Here is a 16,162-nt window from a genome sequence, read left to right as displayed (position 1 = left end):
CAACGGATAAACATGCCAAAACACATCATACCAACAAAATTTTATGTTGAAGTAGATCTTGTCTCCTAAAACAATAATATATATATATATATATATATATATATATATATATATATATATATATATATATATATATATATATATTATTTTTACGGTAGACTTTAATAAACGTCGACAACAAGTATTTTATACATTTTACTCTCTAATATAGTTTCTCGAGTTTTCTCATCTTAACTTGGACTTCAGAATATAATCTTGTTCTCATTCCATATTAAAGCTAACCATGATTTTCATTTTGTAATCGCAGGTCTTAGAGATACTTGTTCTTAGCACGGAAGGACCCCATTGCTACTTGCTCTCCGATCCCGGTTGCATCAAATAATATTGCAGTTTTTTTGTGATAAACTATTGTGATTTTTATTGTGTGATTTTATTGTATCTAAAAATATAAGAATATTAGTTATTTTGAAAATAAATAATTGATTTCTAAATAAATACTAAAAGAAATAAGATACTTATTTAAGAAGCGCACAAGGAAGAGGGTTGGTTGTCCTAATGCTTCGGTCAATGCAGCTAAAGACTAATGTCGGTTGACCAGCAAAAATTCCATTTTAATGTTTTACTAATCACATGAACGCGTTTTCCGGATGTAATTCAGCGAGGAGAGAGAATCATGACGAAATCAAAGAAATCGGTTAGTTTATAAAAAAATGTTAATCCAAACTAATCCCTTTTAATTGTTCTCCATAAGTTTTTATTAGAATTAATTAAAATTTTGGTAACATTTGGATTTCTTTTATCTCTCAAAGGTAAATTAAATACACTCCTATGAGTTCAATGTCAAACACAATTTCTTACAAGTAGTTTCGATTTCTTTGATTCTTTTCATTACGGAAAGATAGAACTCTTTGTCAATTCAAAGTCAATATAAATAAATGCACAACATCTACTCAAAATCCACGCTCTAAGTTCATTTAAAGGCTAAAAAAACAGGCAAGTTATTAATCGGTAGAAACAACCGCTTAGTTACAACCTCCAACAACTTGAGAAAATAGAGTATACTCATAAATACAAAAAGCACCATGTACAAAAGAACGTACTCAATACATAGAATACTTATAACATATGATGCATCCGGAGATTTATATAGCAACAATGCCAATTGGAGCAGGAGTAGGGAAGAGGTGAGTTTGAATCAAATTTGAGCAGCAGTGACATGGATATGATGCGTTCTTAGCTCGGAATCAAGGAGGTAGGGGCGGAACACGAAGACTAAAGTTAGGGGTCGGAACCAAAACTTCAAATACAAAAACCGACGAACAAATCAATTCGATTTGTTCAATGTTCAAACAACAAATTATTTTGATTTTACTGAAAATATTTTACAAAAAATATTGTTATACTTCAATGAAAATAAAAGTTAACTAAAAAATCAACAAATACCATATACATTTAAAAAACAAAGTCATCTTAGTTTCTATATGCATTTTTGTAAGATTTGTTTAACAAATTAACAAACAATAAAAAAGTAATAAAGCATTGTTGCAACTTTTATTACCAAAATAGTACTTTATTTTTTCAAGTTCCAATACTCATATCACATTCATTAGAAAGAGAAAGTTAAAAGAGATTTGAAAGAAAGAGAGAAAGACTTACAACCAAAAGTTTGTTGATGAGAAGAAGTCAACATAAGTTCGTCGGAGAGGGAGCATCTTGTTAAGGTTGTTGGCCAGAGTTGCTGTCGTAAAACGGAGGAGTGATAGAGATTGCACAAAGGTCATGAAGGTAGAGATGTGAGAGTGAGTGTTGAGAACTCCGGCAACCACGACGGTGGTGATCATATGTTCTGGTGAGAATTTTTTGCTTTTGGCAATAAAATTCTTTGGTTTAGGGTTTATAGTTTCTCAAATATTGAGCTAATTAAGTGTACAATTCTGTAGTTGTAACATCTTGTTTCGAGAAGTTTCTTATTTCAGGATTGTGGACAATAAATGGATCAAGTAAAGCCATTGGGCTTCAAGGCAATAGGGTTAGGTCCTATAGGATGTGGATAATATTGGTTATGTGATCTAAGCTTCTGGTTTGTGTTTTGGAGTCAAAGGGTAAAATGGGTAAAGTGATGTTTCTGACTTCTTTCATGAATTAAGGATTTTAGTACGACATGTTTTAAGTCAAAAGTAAATATAGGGTTGTGAGGCTCGTTAATACCTTTTCGTGGATATAAAGATCGCCGAAAACGGGGTTGAAACGAAGAAGTTATGACTGTTGGAAGTTGAGTTGAAGGATGTGATTTTTGCACTACACAGGACGTACTCTAAGTACGCAGGGGATAGTGGCTATTGAAAGACACATTTATGGTGAGATACGTAGGGTGTAGCTGTTGGATTAGTGTCTAAGTCCATAACTATTTTGGTATATACTTGACCCGATGGTGCATGGTCCTTTTGGGTTGCCTTCACCAAAGCAACTTGATAGGATGAATTATGGAGAGAAAAGATTAAATATGATTTATTAATATATTATGGGAATAATATATTAAAGGAGAAATCATATTGTTTAATTAATATTAGTCAAGAATTAATTAGTAATTAGTTTTGTGACTAAAAGAGATTAATTGAACTTAAGGGACTGGAATTGTAATTATAAGATAATTGCAATTTGGGCCATGGATTGCCTTGAACCAAGAGGTGGACGAATTCTTATGGGAAGCCCATAAGGAAATCGTCCAAGGGCTTGATTAAAGGAGTCTATGGGTTGCTTAGGGCTTAAGCAACCAAATTAGGGTTTCCTTGTTAGATAACCCTAATAGCCTCACTATATATAGAACCCTTAAGGCTCAAAAACGTAAAAAAAGCAACCTTCTAGGGTTTTCACATGGTTTTGGCAGCCTCCATCCTCTCTCCTCTTCATCCTCTTGCTTATGGTGTTTGTGAACCATTAGAGGAGTGACACTTGTGACTCTAAGCCTTCCAAAGTCAATTCAAGGAGGAATTGGGATTGTTATTGCTACATAACAATCAAGCATGTACAATAGAGAAACCTAGATCCAAGCATTAGGGTTTGTATGAGCACATAGGATGTCTTATGACCAAAACTCATCAGTGGTATCAGAGCCTAGCTTGGTTTCAATTGTATTGATGCATTGTATAACTGGAAAATTCGTTTTTTTGGGTTTCTGGAGGCTGGACTCGCCGAGTCCATGGCTGAACTCGCCGAGTCCATGCAGAGTCGCCGAGTCCAAGCCTGACTCGCCGAGTCAACTCGTCAGATGGAGGGTATTTCGGGATTTCTTGCTGTTTTTGCTTATGGATAGTTACCTTATCATGTTAGATCAATATTAATCTGATTATATGATATATTTGACTATAATTTTGATCTAATTGAAGATATTTATCAATTAATAAGATAATTGTTTCCTTATGTGATAATTGATTAATTATTTTGAGTAAATTGATAAATTGTTTTGCAAGAAATCATTAAATAAATCAAATATGGATAATTATGTGATTAATTGTTAATTTAGATTATTTGTTATTTGATCCTTGTTTTTATGAAAAGATTCATATTTTGCCCTTTAGGTTTTATAGTTTAAATTTGAACCCAAAAGTTTTGTTGTTTTGAAAATTTAAATAGTTGAAACCCTAATGTTTTGAAAAAGGTTTCAAAACTTGCCCTCAAGTTCTGGAATTTAAATTTTGATTAAATGGTTTAATTTTGATGTATATTTAAATTCTAAACCCTAATGTGTTGAAATGTTTCAAAGCTTGCCCTCAAGTTTTGGAATTTAAAAGTTGATTAAAAGTTTAATTAGGAATGTTAAATTCTAAAACTCTAGTATTGTTTTGAAAAAGTTCAAATCACACCCTTATGGTTTTATTAATTAATTAAGGTGTATAATTAAAAGAAATTTAATAAATCCATAAAAGTTTAGGTTTACAATTTAATTGAATTAAAAGTATAATTGTTAAATTAGACCACCTAGTATTTTAAAAGTATAAAATACACCATATACTTTATATATAACATTAAAGGTATAACATTATATATATATGTATGAGTAAAAGTCAGTCTTACCGTTAGTAGGCCTCATTCACGAAGCTGGTCTATAAGGGGTGTTTAAGGAAATTGCCTATAAAATGGCGATTGAATGGGTATCCACTCTTACCCACCGCACTCTTGACTAGTGGAGGGTCGTTAGCCGAATGGGTAGGATAGGACAAAACCTTCCATTATAAGTATAATGAAGTATAAAAGTAACTAAATGTTTTCATAAAATTCCCAATCTTAGTTACTTAGGCAAAAGTGAATTGATGCAATTCCATGAAATTACACTTTGTGCCCTTGTGAAGACGTTAGTGGAGCGTGTGTGGTTTACCGGCACACTAAATGGTTCTAAGCAAAGGTAGCAAAGGGTGACTCAATGTTTGTCATAGTTCGGTGGAGCGTGTGTGGTTTACCAGCACATTGAATAGGTGACCGTAACATGTGAGGGCACCATATAAGTTTGCATGGTTATTCGCACCCGCTTTGTGATCCTCGGCATCCCAGTCACAAACTAGAGGGGCATATCGAGATTTAAACATGCCATTGAAAGTTCAATGAATCTCAAAGGATCTAGGAGTTTTCATATATTTAAAACTTAAATTTCTTTCTCGTTTTTCATGGTGGAAATTAGTGAATCGTCATTCACTTACATTCAAATATTCTGCAATTAGGGTTACGACATCCCTCTCCCGAGTTGTAGAATATTGTGTTGGGTCCTAGCCTTAGTATCTCATTTGGGTGATTTACTAAGGACTCAATCAATCAACTAACTTGAATTTGTTTTTCTCCCGTTTTGTAGATGTCAAAGTTCGACAAGTATGGTCTTCTCAAATCCCGTGGAACAAGCATTCCACATGAAGATGATATTCCACGATTCGATCGAGGAACAAGAAATCATGCTTCACTTCCCCCTACTCCTCCAATTATTCTCCCTAACCCACAAGTTCAAAGGCTTGAAAAGTTCAAGATCACTCAAGCCCTTTTGGCAAGTAAACATAAAGAAGGAAAGTCAGTGTGTGCACACGTCCTAGGGATGAAGTCGCACATTGATAGACTGAGAATGTAGGGATCCATTGTCTGTGAGGAAATAGCTGTTGATTGGGTTCTTCAGTCACTTCCCAACTCGTATAGTGAGTTCGTAAGAGAGTACTATATGATGAACAACGACGTGACCCTTATAGATCTCACCTATATGCTTATTGCTGCTGAATCAGTAATGGTTTGGCGCAATAGAAAAGCAAAGTTGATTGGTGAATCTGCCTTCAAGACCTCTATGGATATAGACAATGGCAATGAAAGACATGCAATGATCGAAAAGTTTGATCATAAGAGAAAGGCGATGTCTGAAGTAGTTCCATGTGTTGTTTCAAAAGAGTCAATTTGCTTTTATTGCCAAGAGAAGGGGCATTGGAGACGCCTCCTAGGACACCGCAGTTGAATGGTGTGGCAGAAAGGCGTAATCGAACCTTATTGGATATGGTTTGCTCTATGATGAGTCGTGCTTCACTACCTATCTCTTTTTGGGGGTATGCCTTAGAGACTGCCGCCCATATCCTTAACCGAGTCCCTACTAAGAAGGTTGCCAAAACAGCTCACGAGATGTGGACAGGGAAAGCTCCCTCGTTGGCACATATCAAGGTTTGGGGTTGCGAGGCTTTCATAAGACGAGATACTCACGACAAGCTCGAACCTCGAAGTAAGCGATGTATTTTCATCGGCTACCCGCAGACATCCTTTGGATATCCCTTCTATAGACCGAAGGACAATGTTGTCTTTGTTGCGAGGATAGGAGTTTTCCGAGAGCGAGAACTCATAAGCCAAGGAGACAGTGGGAGGCAAATCGAACTTGAAGAGATTCAAGAGTCGATAGATGAAGGAACCTCTACCGCTGGCACTCAACCCGAGGAGTAAACTCCGATTGAACCGATTGACGAGTCCTTACCTCTTAGACGTTCCGATAGAGTTAGAGTTCATCCCTAGTTTTATGGTTTTCATATTACTACCGAAGGGGACACATATATTAGTGATGGTACACTAGTAAATCTTGATGAACCTAATAGCTATAAGGAAGCCATGGCAGGCCCAGAGTCTGCAAAGTGGAAAGAGGCAATGGATAGCGAGATCCAATCCATGTATGATAACCAAGTTTGGAATTTGGTTGATTATGTGCCCGGACGTAAGACCGTTGGGTGCAAGTGGATCTTCAAGAAGAAGACCGACGTGGATGGAAACGTGCACACATATAAAGCGCGATTGGTTGCGAAGGGCTTTACTCAAACTCCCGGAGTTGACTATGATGAGACCTTCTCGCCAGTTGCGAAGATTAAATCTATTAGAGTGATGCTAGCTATTGTCGCATTTCATGATTATAAGATTTGGCAAATGGATGTCAAGACCGCTTTCCTTAACGGAAAGTTGGCTGAGGATGTTTACATGGCTCAGCCAGAGGGGTTTGTGGATCCGAAGCATCCGAATAGAGTGTGTAAGCTTGACAAGTCCATTTATGGACTTAAGCAAGCGTCTCGCAGATGGAATCTTTGCTTCGATGAGAAAGTCAAAGAGTTTGGATTTGTATGAAGCGAAGACGAATCTTGTGTATATGTCAAAGCCAGTGGGAGTATAGTAAGCTTTCTCGTTCTATATGTCGATGACTTATTACTCATAGGAAACGACATCCTGACTTTGCAGGAGGTCAAGTCCTGGCTCGGGAAGTGCTTCGCTATGAAGGACCTCGGAGAGGCTTCTTATATTTTGGGAATAAGGATAGTAAGAGAAAGAAGTAAGAGACTAATTGGACTTAGTCAGAATACTTACTTAGAGAAGGTGCTAAAACGTTTTAGTATGGAAAACTCAAAGAAGGGAGAATTACCGATACAAAGTAATGCCAAATTGAGTAAGACTCAAAGTCCGAGTACCGAAGCTGAGATAGCAGAAATGAGCCGAGTACCATACGCTTCCGCAGTTGGCTCAATCATGTACGCTATGACTTGTACTCGCCCTGATGTAGCCTTCGCTTTGAGCATGGTTAGCAGATATCAAGGGAATCCTGGCAGAGCACATTGGATTGCGGTGAAGAACATCCTTAAGTACCTTCGGAGGACGAAGGAATGGTTCTTAGTCCTCAGAGGGAGTGATGACTTGAAGGTGCGAGGGTATAGTGACGCCAGTTTTCAGACCGATAGGGATAACTACCGTTCGCAGTCGGGCTGGGTCTTTACCCTAAATGGAGGAGCAGTGACATGGAAGAGTTCCAAGCAGGAAACCGTAGCTGATTCAACGTGTGAATCAGAGTACATTGCAGCGAGCGAAGCGTCGAAGGAGGCAATATGGCTAAAGAACTTCATCGGTGATCTTGGAGTTGTACCTGCCATAAAGGAGCCCATGGAGATTTTCTGTGATAACGAAGGAGCGGTTGCCTTGACTAAGGAACTGAGGGATCATGGTAGATCAAGACATATCGACAGAAAATATCACTTCATCAGACATCGTGTAGAAGAAGGACAACTCATAGTGAAGAGGATATCATCAGAAGATAACCCAGCGGATCCGCTTACGAAGGGACTGAGTAGGGTTAAGCACTTGCAGCATGCTAGGAGTATTGGGCTGAAGGATGATATTAGCATAGATTAGATAGTATTAGAAACGTGTAATAGATAAATGTAATTAACATTTGATGATTAAATAAAGGAGTTTTATTTATGAGTAATGTTACTATCTTATGTTAATTGTTTAACTATTGTTTCACTTTGCATGTTTTGACTTCCAGAATAATTGAGTTTATTAGGAATAATCGAATTGTTCAAATTGACCACAATCGTTCATATGTTGGAAGTAGATATGAATGAAGATTGTCATGAATTGGTGTGTAGAATGTCTAAATGGTGTTAGACATAGCAAAAGGTTGCTACAACGTTCATGAGTGCTTATGAACTAGTTTTGGGCATTGGAACAAACCCGCGCTTGCTGGAATCACCTTATGGAATATGATATAAAAGGGTGATCGCAAGACGATAATATCATATAGTCTTAAAACCTAGATATATGGTTTGTTATTTGTTAATTGATTGTACATTGATAATGCGAAAAACGCATCAGTAACTCGGTGTTATAAAACGCATTGTTGTGTATAGTTGGTTAATGAATAAGTAAATGCATATAAGTCGAAGTTTATCTGTAACTTTCATCTAAGAAGGTAAAAGTGATATCTCGGCCGCTCGATGATTTGATTTGACTTATGTGCCGGGCCCGGTCAGAACTGAATTGATGTGTTCGATTAAGTTCTATGTCAAATGAATCAGAGATCGAGAAACCTAAATGCTTGACTAACCATTCCATAGGATTGTCAGCATGATATCTAACAGAGGACTGTACGTTCCCTTATCTAAAGGACAAGATTGATTAGATCAGAGTTTGACAGCATCTTTGAGAGCTACGATTGCAAACCGAATTGTACCTATGCATATAGTTACTAGACTTATCCAAGTGGGAGACTTTGGAATAGTGTCTAAGGCTGCAACTATATTAGGCAAGTATTTGACCCGGTTGTGCATGGTCCTTTTGGGTTGCCTTCACCATAGCAACTTGATCGGATGATTTATTAAGAGAGAGTAAATATTATTAATATATTATGAGAATAATATAAAGAATAATATATTGTTATTTGATTAATGTAAGTCATAGAATTAATTAGAATTAATTTGGTGACTTAAAGAAGTTAATTAAATAAAGGGGTATAAACTGTCAATTGTTTGATAGTTAAGCTTTAGACTGTAAATCCTTATAGATATACAAGGGACGAATTCTAGAAGCTAAAGGATAGCTAAATTCGTCCAAGGCTTATCTATGGAAAGGATTTGGATAGCCTTAAGAGAAGATTATCCAATTAGGGTTTAGGTTGTAACCCTTAAGGAGTCTACAAGTATAAATAGACCCCATGGCTAAGGGAAATCGACACCTCTCCTAAAGTAAGAGAACCCTGGCCAATTTCCTCCCCTCTCCTCTCTCCTAAATCATCCTTCTTGCTATTGGTGTTTGTAAGCCATTAGAGGAGTGACATTTGTGACTCTAGAAGCTCCAAGACCACAAGATCGACAAGGAACTCAAAGGTATGGTTCTAGATCTGTTTCAATGTTGTTATTTAACCTAATTAGCCATTAGAAGTCTTGGATTCAAAGCATGTTTAATTAGAAAGCCTAGATCCAAGCATTAGGGTTTTGCATGCGCACATAGGAAAGTTCTTATGGCTAAAACCCATCAACATGAACTTAAGAAATTCAATTAGCATTTCTGAAAGTTAAGATGTTTATGAATACATGTCGAAGCTAGTGGGAGCATAAGTGTTATGTTTTATAATAATCATCATGATAGTGGGAGCATAAATGTTATGATTGTATGATTATTAAGGAAAGTATTGCAAGGTTAGCAATATTAATTATAGAAAACAATAGTCATACTTTGCAAAGTTGTAAGAGTTGAAAGGTTGTTTTGCTATAATTAAGGGAGAGAATATTATGCTTCATTTCAAATCTAAAGGATTAGGTTGAGAAATGTTAATGAACTTAGTCAAAGGTACATAGTGTGTTCTTAAAATTTTGATTATGATTACGTCATTCCTCTTCACAATTCGAATTTTGAGAACATAGCAAATAAAACATTATGCGTTGTGTCCCATACGCTTTGGGTATAGGATCGATTGCAAATGCTTTAATGTTTGACTATTCTAAAATTTTTCAAATGTCTAGCGCATTTAGAGGGAAAAAGGACTAGAATCGGTTTTGACTAAAATAATTAAACAAATATCAAAGGACAATCCAAAGTTCGACGAGGATTGGTCGCTTGTGAGTAGTTGGAAGCATGGTATTGGATGGACCATATCGACATTATTATGAATAGAAAATATTCTATTAAGAATGAGTTGTCATATGGAAATTATGGAAATGTTTCCATACCGGATGGACCATATTGACATCATTACGAATAGATAAGATTCTATTAAGAATGAGTTGTCATATGGAAAATATGGAAGCGTGTCCATATTGGGAATTGAATATTGAAAATCTATGTCTAGATTAGAAACTTTTATGCAAAAGGATGTTCAAAGGAATGTACTTTGAGTGAGAGACATCATATCTAAGTAATTGTCTTGTAACAATCTCCGATAAAGGACTTTGTAATATCATTGGCAATACTCTTTGTGACTTTGGTGCAGTGACATTACGAAAGGATAGTTGCATAGAATGTTAGAATCTAGCATATTCTATAAGTAACAAGAATTTGATATTCTTTAACTTATGAAAAACGGATTTGGAGTTGTGAAATGAGAAGGATTGGAAATGTGTTCAATGTGATCTATTTCACAAAGTAAGAACCATAGGTAAACATTGTGTGCATGCTAGGAGCATGGGACAAGTGTTGGAATTCAAGTAAGAAGTTGATTACCCGAAATGACAAATAATGAGTAATCAATATGGTGATAAATAAAAGGTGTTTTATTTATACTCAAATGTTTGAGGCCATATGGGATTAGTATTATTCTTGTGTTTCACATTTGCATGTTTTGACTTCCAGAATAATTGAGTGTATTAAGAATAATCGAATTATTTGAACGGGCCACAGTTGTTCATATGTTGGAAGTAGATATGAATGAAGACTGTCGTGAATTGGTGTGTGGATTGTCTAAAGAGCATTAGACATAAGCAAATGTTTGCTGCAACGTTCATGAGTGCTTATGAATATGATTTGAGCATTGGATTAAACCCACGCTCACTTGGATCACTCCATGAATTGTATCATGAGTGATTGGTGAGACGATAACATCTTATATTCTTGAAACCGAGATGTGTGAGTTGTATCTTGCGAATCGGTTGCACATTGATAATATGTAAACGCACCAGTAACTTGGTGTTATAAAACATATTGTTGTGTGTAATTCGGTGAGTGAGTGCAAGCAAACATTGTATCAAAGTTTATCCATTCCTTTTATTCAAAGTAGGATAAAAGCGATATCTTTGGGCCCCTCGATGGTTTAGTGATGACAAACGTAAATGCTCGGCTGGGCTAGGGCTAATTTGATTTGTTCAATTAGTCTGTCGTCATAAATCAGAAATCAAGATGTAGTACAAAGAGAATGATTTGAAATCATATCTCATATGATATCTAGAATGGAGGATATATGAGCCCTTATCTAAGGACATGCGTATCTGATATGATCAGAGTTGACAACGGCTTTGGAAAGCTACGATTGCAGATCGGGATCCGAATTCATTTGCAGAATAGTTGTTAGACTTATCCAAGTGGGAGACTATTAGATTAGTGTCTAAGTCCATAACTATTTTGGTATGTACTTGACCCGATGGTGCATGGTCCTTTTGGGTTGCCTTCACCAAAGCAACTTGATAGGATGAGTTATGGAGAGAAAGGATTAAATATGATTTATTAATATATTATGGGAATAATATATTAAAGGAGAAATCATATTGTTTAATTAATATTAGTCAAGAATTAATTAGTAATTAGTTTTGTGACTAAAAGAGATTAATTGAACTTAAGGGACTGGAATTGTAATTATAAGATAATTGCAATTTGGGCCATGGATTGCCTTGAATCAAGAGGTGGACGAATTCTTATGGGAAGCCCATAAGGAAATCGTCCAAGGGCTTGATTAAAGGAGTCTATGGGTTGCTTAGGGCTTAAGCAACCAAATTAGGGTTTCCTTGTTAGATAACCCTAATAGCCTCACTATATATAGAACCCTTAAGGCTCAGAAACGTAAAAAAAGCAACCTTCTAGGGTTTTCACATGGTTTTGGCAGCCTCCATCCTCTCTCTTCTTCATCCTCTTGCTTATGGTGTTTGTGAACCATTAGAGGAGTGACACTTGTGACTCTAAGCCTTCCAAAGTCAATTCAAGGAGGAATTGGGATTGTTATTGCTACATAACAATCAAGCATGTACAATAGAGAAACCTAGATCCAAGCATTAGGGTTTGTATGAGCACATAGGATGTCTTATGACCAAAAGCCATCAGTAGCTTATGATACACATGACGTAACTTCGCATAGTAAAAACCCTAATTTCGGGGTTTTAAGCCATATTTAAGGACTCTAACCCCTTCAGGTCCTTCTTATCATCAACCTCCACCCTCTTGAGCACCCAACTCAAAATCCTAGCCATCTTGTGAGAATTTTGAAGCATTTGAGTGATTCCTTGTGTGTTTTGTAAAGAAGGAGGTCATTGAAGGTGTGCTTGGGGAGTCCGAAACTTGTAGATCCAAACTCTACTCTTCTTTAACATCCTCCATGATGTATAAAGCTTGAACCTTAATGATTCATTTGATAGATCTAGCTTGTTATGGGTTTTATGAGCTTTTTGTCCCTTGATCTCGGGTCTAGTGAGTATGAGCTACTCCAGACCTCATGAGTGGCACATTCTATCATTTCTGAGCTTGTTGATATGTGCATCTTCATTCATATACTTTGCACATTATCTTAATATTTTTAGCTACAATTGTGCTTATTCTAGGACAAAAGGTACTTATTATGTTTAAAATTTATTTTGTAGCAACAAAGACATTCTTGGGATGAAAAGCAAGCAAATGCGGAGCTAGAAGCAAGAAAGAGTAGGCCAAGTCAATCGAAGTCAAAAGTGTTGGATTAGTGTCTAAGTCCATAACTATTTTGGTATGTAATTGACCTTTTGGTATGTAATTGACCCGATTGTGCATGGTCCTTTTGGGTTGCCTTCACCAAAGCAACTTGATAGGATGAATTATGGAGAGAGAGGATTAATTATGATTTATTAATATATTATGAGAATAATATATTAAAGGAGAAATCATATTGTTTAATTAATATTAGTCTATAATTAATAAGAATTAGTTTTGTGACTACAACAGATTAATTAAATAAAGGGGACTAGAACTGTCAATTGTGTGATAGTTGAATATTGAACTAATGGACTCCATAGAGGATGGAGTGGACGAATTCTATGGGGAAACCCATTAGAAATCGTCCAAGGCCTTTAAGGAGGGAGTCCATGGGTTGCTTAGGGCCTAAGCAGTCAAATTAGGGTTTCCTTGTTAGATAACCCCAATAGCCTCACTATTTAAGGATCCTTAGAGCACTAAAAACGTGGAAAAAGAGTTTCCTTAGGGTTTCTACACGTTTTTGGGTGCCTCCTCTCTTATCATTCTTCCTCCTCTTGCTCTTGGTGTTTGTGAGCCATTAGAGGAGTGACACTTGTGACTCTAAGCTTTCTAAAGCCAATTCAAATGAGGATTTGAGATTGTTATTGCTACATAACAATCAAGGTAAGATCTATACCCCAATCTTATGTTAATATGATTAATTGTATTCTAGATCTAGGGTATATAGCTTTGGATATTCAATTGCATGTTCATTAGACAAACTAGATCCAAAAGCTTTTAGGGTTTGCATGTACACCATAGGAATGATGTTTTGCTCAAAACCCATCAGTGGTATCAGAGCCATGGCTGTTTGTTTGATCTATTTGATGCTATTGTGAATTATCCTTGCTTAAAATTCGAAATTTAGGGTTTCTGGGGGCTGAACTCGCCGAGTCCATGCCTGACTCGATGAGTCAGCTGGTCAGAAAGAGGGAAAATCAGGATTTTGTGCAATTTTGGCTTAGGATTATTACCAAAAACGTTTTTGATGAATAAAATCCGATTTTTATTGATTTTGGGTGAATATCCTTAACAAAATAGAAGATAATTACCAATTAGTCAAATATTTGTTACCTTATATGATTAGATTTATTTATTTGAATTATTTGGTGAATTATCATGCAAGAATTTGGACTAGGTCAAATTAGATAACCACCCATTAATTTTTAATTGCCTTATTTGAATTTTGTGATCTAGAATATTCTTGACAAAGTTTGGAAAAGTTTCAAATTAATCCCTTTAGATTTTATAGTTTAAATTTGAACTTAAAAGTTTTGTTTTTGAAATTTAAATAAGTTAAACCCTAATGTTTTGAAATGTTTCAAAACTTGCCCTCAAGTTTTGGAATTTAAAAGTTGATTAAAAGTTTAATTTAGAAATGTTAAATTCTAAAACCCTAGTATTGTCTTGAAAAGTTCAAAGCACAACCTTATGGTTTTATTAATTAATTAAGGTGTATAATTAAAAGAGATTTAATAAATCCATAAAGTTTTGGTTTACGTTTAATTAAATTAAAAGTATAATTTATTAAATTAGACCACCTAGTATTTTAAAAGTGTAAAATACACCCTATACGATATATAACATTAAAATTCTACTATTATATATGTATGAGTAAACAGTCAGTGTTGCCGTTAGTAGGCCTCATTCACGAAGCTGGTCTATAAGGGGTGTTTAAGGAAATTGCCTATAAAATGGTGATTGAATGGGTATCCACTCTTACCCACCGCACTCTTGACTAGTGGAGGGTCGTTAGCCGAACGGGCAGGATAGGACAAAAACCTTCCATTATAAGTATAATGAAGTACAAAAGTAAATAAATGTTTTTACAAAATTCCCAATCTTAGTTACTTTTGGCAAAAGTGATATGATGCAATTCGATGAAATTACACTTTGTGCCCTTGTGAAGACGTTAGTGGAGCGTGTGTGGTTAACCGACACACTAAATGGTTCTAAGCAAAGGTAGCACAGGGTGACTCTTTGTTTGTCATAGTTCGGTGGAGCGTGTGTGGTTAACTGGCACATCGAATAGGTGATTGTAACATTGAGGGCACCATGTAAGTTTGCATGGTTATTCACACCCTGTTTTGTGATCCTCGGCATCCCAGTCACAAATCGAGGGGCATATCGAGATTTAAACATGCCATTGAAAAGTTCAATGAATCTCATAAGATCTAGGAATTTTCAATAGATTTAAAACTTAAATTTCTTTCTCGTTTTTCATGGTGGAAATTAGTGAATCGTTATTCACTTACCTTCAAATGTTCTGCAATTTGGGTTACGGCATCTCTGTCCTAATTTGTAGAGTATTGTGTTGGGTCCTAGCCTTAATATCTCATTTGGGTGATTTATTAAGGACTCAATCAATCAACTAACTTGAATTTTTCTCCCGTTTTGTAGATGTCAAAGTATGACAACTATACTCTTCCCAAATCCCGTGGAACAAGCTTTTCACATAAAGATGATATTCCACGATTCAATTGAGGAACACGAAATCATGCTTCACTTCCTCCACCTCCTCCTATTGTTCTCCTTAACCCACAAGTTCAAAAGATTGAAAAGTTCAAACTCACTCAAGCCCTTTTGGCAAGTAAACATGAAGAAGGAAAGTCGGTGTGTGCACACGTCCTAGAGATGAAGTCACACATTGATTGGTTAAGAATGTTGGGATCTGTTGTCTGTGAGGAGCTGGTTGTTGACTGGGTTCTTCAGTCACTTCCTGACTTATATAGTGAGTTCGTAAGAGAGTACTATATGATGAACCACGACGTAACCCTCATCGATCTCATCTATATGCTTATTGCTGCTGAATCAGCAATGATTTGGCGCACTGGAAAAGCAAAGTTGATTGGTAGATCTTCCTTCCAGACCTCTATGGATATAGGAAATGGCAACGAAAGGCATGCCATGATCGAAAAGTTTGATCATAAGAGAAAGGCAAAGTCGGAAGTAGTTTAGTGTGCTGTTCCAAAATAGTCAATTTGCTTTTATTGCCAAGAGAAGGGGCATTGGAGACGAAGCTGCCCTATTTACCTAAGAGATCTAAGAGATGGGAGAGTCAAAACGTATGACTCTACATTAGGTAAAATCCATTAACTAACTCTTTTAAGTTCCTATTCTAGATTCTTAATACATGATGTGATAAGATTACATTTCGATGTTTTGTAGGATGACGAAAAGAGAGGAAGGTTAAGGGAAGAAGTGAGCGGAATCTAATCGTGAAGAAATGGATTTCGATCGCATTACTTGAAGATTAGAATCTTGAGCTACTACTTGGAGTTAGAATAAAATTGCTAAGAAATATGTATTAACCTAGTTTTTCAATTGAATTGCATTGTAAGCACAAATTTTTCCGCAATAAAATAAATTTTGATTTTACATTATTTTTTTATCCTTGCAATGGCGTGTATGAAAATTGATGTTTGTAAGTTTCTAT

Source organism: Lactuca sativa, chromosome 2 (genome assembly GCF_002870075.4).
Source record: "Lactuca sativa cultivar Salinas chromosome 2, Lsat_Salinas_v11, whole genome shotgun sequence".
Classification (NCBI taxonomy): Eukaryota; Viridiplantae; Streptophyta; class Magnoliopsida; order Asterales; family Asteraceae; genus Lactuca; species Lactuca sativa.
Note: the sequence above shows the minus strand (reverse complement) of the source record.